The 4,136-nt window shown below is 34.5% G+C and overlaps 1 long non-coding RNA gene across 4 annotated transcripts; it reads left to right on the plus strand.

The window, feature by feature from the left end:
- Nucleotides 1-405: 405 nt before the first annotated feature.
- On the plus strand, nucleotides 406-4,136 carry LOC136223730 (uncharacterized). Of its 4 annotated transcripts, XR_010686085.1 has the most exons (5): nucleotides 406-960; nucleotides 1,079-1,191; nucleotides 2,710-2,789; nucleotides 3,197-3,330; nucleotides 3,822-4,136. It is a non-coding gene; the product is annotated as an uncharacterized lncRNA (long non-coding RNA). The 4 variants fall into 4 exon arrangements; XR_010686087.1 differs by having other exon boundaries at nucleotides 1,064-1,191; nucleotides 2,710-3,330; XR_010686084.1 differs by having other exon boundaries at nucleotides 2,710-3,330.

Genomic DNA, 4,136 nt, shown 5'->3' on the forward strand with positions numbered 1-4,136 from the left:
GGCAGCCAATAACAGAGGCATCTGTATTTACTTTCATCTAAGTGTCCGGAGGCGGTTGCCAGCGCATTAGAATTATACGCAGAGCCCGATGCCTTAAAACAGGGAGCTGGAGTTCTCTAAGCGTGTGCAGCTCCCACTACAAGAAAATGGTGAGTTAGCGACCGAAGTTAGCGACCGGTTTATATTCGGTCGCTAAATAGCAACCGAATCGGTCGCTAATAATTTTGCCCTGTTGCAAAAAGTGTCGGCCTAATTGACCCCTGTTTTACCAACTAGAATTTTTGTTCAGCAACATGTCACGGGGTTGCAAAATAAAATAAAATAAAATAAAAAGTAAAATAGAAATAAAAAAATATAAAAAGAAAGAAGAGAAGGTTTTGCTCATCTCTCTCTTCAAGCCCTAATTCTTCTCTCTCTTCGAGCCGCAATTCCTCTCTTTCTCTTCGAGCCCTAATTCTTCTCTTCGCAGTTCCTCTCTTTCTCTTCAATCTCTAATTCCAGAACTAGTATACCTAATTCCTCTCTTTCTCTTCAATTCCTCTTGGATAACTCCTTTAATTTCTTAGCGCTAGATGTTAGTGCGTGGAACTCAAATTATTGTTCCGCTCAACCTTAGATCTCCCTTATAGCAGCAGGATACAAGATAGGGTTCAAGCTCTTCTGAGTTACCAAAGAGGAGAAAAAGTTAAATTCAAGGCGCTAATGGCTCTGATTTCTTTTCTCTTCATGGTCGTTCCCTTTAATCCGGCTACTACTCATGGCTGGTCTCTTCAACATTTTTTAGAAGCTTTAGGAGTCCAGGAAGAAGAAAAGCAAAGTCAAGGAAGAAGCAACTGGCTGGTCTATTCAAATAGGTTTTGGTGTTATGAAGCACGTTTGGAAGAAGCTTTTGCTCGGTGTCACTGTATTGTTCAATTTTCTGGTTTAGAGGCTAAACATTCAATTAAAATTTCTCCAATGGTAACTTTTCTATCCTTTGATTTTTTATTTTTCCCTTCTAATATCCTATCATTTTTGTTATATGTTCTGAATTTTGACCAATGTTACCTATTAAACTCTGTAGTTGTGCCTTGTTTAGGTGTTTTACGGTGTATAATTGGGTTAATCGGTCTTTGTCCTCACCTCTTTGCATAGCTTGGAGTTTTCAGACCAAATCTACACTTGCTGGCCTCACTGGTTGCAACTATCAAGGTATGACACTCACTGATTGAAAATAAGTGATCCTTAGGACTTTATTTGATTAATTGGTTCTTTAGGAATGATAAAAAGATGTTTGTTTTATGAAATGTGTTATTAAGTTCATTATGTGCACGTGAAATACTTGATGGGATTATGAATCAAGGGTAGTAATTTGAACTCTGGTTTGCTATAAAAAAAATACATCAATTAATATTATAGTATACAAGATGAGAAGATGAATAAGTTGAAGAGAAATGGCATCAACATGTAAAGGATTCAGGCAATTGACATCATGTAGGAAAATTGCATAATTAACATCAATATGGTTCCACTTTATCTGAAAGACAGAGTTTCTTTTGTTCTTGACTTGATCATCTCATCAAAGGCATTAATGTAAATATGGCTTCTGTTGGGCATGCAGTAAAGTTGGAGTTGCTAGATCAACTGTTGCTTAAATTAGTCACATCAATTTTCTGTTTCAATTTTTGGATCAGATTAGTTAAATGGTCATAAATTTTTTTGCTTAAACTGTTATGATTTACCATTTTTCAATTTTTGGCTCAAGTATCATTGGTTCAGTGGGTTGTTTTCTTACAAGTTGTTTCTACTTACAATTTAGAGCATGCCTCTTGTAGATTTTCAATTTGGATTGGTAAATTGAAACAGATGTTTCATTTGTTCTTGAATGTAAATTTGCAAAAAGATGAGTATAGTCTTCACTCATCCATTTTTCACCTATTCCCATTAGATCTTTGTGTTCTTTCACAAATAATTCATGAGGTGTATAGTCTTCACTCAAATTATTATTTTGGGTCAATTCATGTATCAAAATCACCTCCTCCCCTTGGGGTGTCGCTGCTTTCATCGTTTTGGTGCTTATTTTGCTCCAATTCCAGTCTTCCTTTCTTGATAGCTGGTTTTGATATCTATATATACTTCTTATCAGTAACGGATGAAATTTTCCAGTACTTATAGTAATTAGTGGCTACTCAAATCCCTCTGGATTCGGTGGCTACTCAAGTCCCTCTGAATTTGTCACTGGTTCTTGTGTTGGATTTCTGTTGTCCACATTAAGTCTTTTTCGTTACATGTTAATTTGGAAGGTCCCCACATTAGGAGAAACTTCTTTTTTGATTCAATATGAGTTTAAATGATCTCTACAGGATCTGTCTTGTCTGGCTTTTTTTTTTTTTGTAGCTAGTTCAGTTTGACATTTTGCTTGTTAGTTGATTCCCTGATTTGATTATTTTTCTTGGGTTTTTTCAAGAGTTATAAGATGAGGAAACATGAAATTGGTTCTGGACATCTTAAGATATCTCTCAAAAGATGATTTTAGAGTTCTTACTGATGTTGAGATGGGCATGAGTAATGTCAGTACCTATATTCTCAAATATATATTATTAGTATTTGCTTTATAAATAGTCCTGTAATGTCTGATATGTTCTTTTTCACATTATTTCTGTTTTTTTTCACTTCATTTCAATTAATATGACATTATTATGTACCTAATTAATTACTTCGGACATGCAGGAACATACAAGGTTTTAAAAAACTTGCTCAAGCATAAGCTCTACACCACGACTTCTCCAAATGAGTTAAAATGCACAATAGTATCTACATAAATACTTTTTGAAGTTTGCCAACTTATTTAGTTATCGATTCTTATTTAGTTTTGCTGCCCAGTTAGTTTAATCCACTTATGAGTTATCAAATTGCTTTTTTCCAACTCCAGTTTTATCAGTCAGTTATGCTACTCTAATTGCTTTTTTCCAACTTATTAAAAGATGGATTACTCAGGTTGCTTTAGTAAATGAAACAAATTGGTTTTTGGGGAAGTGTTGTTACTATAATATATCCATAAAATTACTAGATAGACCCACCGTTTATAACTTGTCTTCTTTTCTTTGTTCTGTGTTTTGACCGTTATAACTGCTCCTCTTATTTCCGATTTTTCGTTTTCTTTTTTCATTTGTTTTCTTCTTCTAATCCTTTTTCATGTATAATTTCTTCTCTACAGATTCAGGGAGAACTTAATTGTTGTACAAAAAGTGGATTGCTAGAGTTTGTTGATCTGTTTCTATTCGGTTTTCAGTTTCGATCAGATTCAGGACTAAAATCGTTGGAGTTTGTGGGTTAATACCTATGTGCAAGGTAAAGAGTTTCCTCTTGCGAATTTACTATATTGAAGCATGTATTGTAGTTGACTTTAAGCCATGTTCCTTAAAAATTGGTTATCAAATGCTGAGTCCGCTATTTTGAGACTGTCCCGTTGTTCATGCTCTACTGTCTCTGCTATTCATGCTCTGATGTCCTGTTTTTGTTAATGTCCTGCTGTTTTTTTAACTATTTTAATGCTTGTTGTTCGTACTGTGTTTCTTTAGATTTGAACTCCTTATTTCCAAGCTGGGCTGTCTTTGTAAATCATGTTGTGTCATAACTTTTATGTCTATTATTCCATACAGAATTTGTAGTTTACATTTGCCTATGATTATGAAAGTTGTTGCATGTCCTGTTTCCTAATATTGTGTCCTTTCGATTCTTGGCTGCTGGCATAAAAAATCATTAACACATGTTCTGTCTCCTTACTTGTTTTATTGGAGTTGCAATGTGATTGTCATTTCGATTTGTTCTGTTTATTGTAGGAAACTTATGAACATCTTACCCAAGTTAAAATTGAACAGACAATTGAGTAAATTGTTCACTCCATTGAAGAATTAAGAGCGTTCTACCTGGCTGGAGGGCTTAATAGGGATGATGGCATTTTTGGACTGGGTTCAGCTGCTTCCGAGTATTATCATGACCGGTATCCTAGAAATTTAAGATCATTGTCATTTAAAGTTCTGCTGATGAATCTAATTAGGTGTTAATACTGTAATTCTTGAGATAAGAACAACATTGAGACTTATGCCTTAATGGCTTCAATGTTTATATATGTATATTGACTTAATCTTTGAATA

This window comes from Euphorbia lathyris, chromosome 3 (genome assembly GCF_963576675.1).
Source record: "Euphorbia lathyris chromosome 3, ddEupLath1.1, whole genome shotgun sequence".
Lineage (NCBI taxonomy): Eukaryota > Viridiplantae > Streptophyta > Magnoliopsida > Malpighiales > Euphorbiaceae > Euphorbia > Euphorbia lathyris.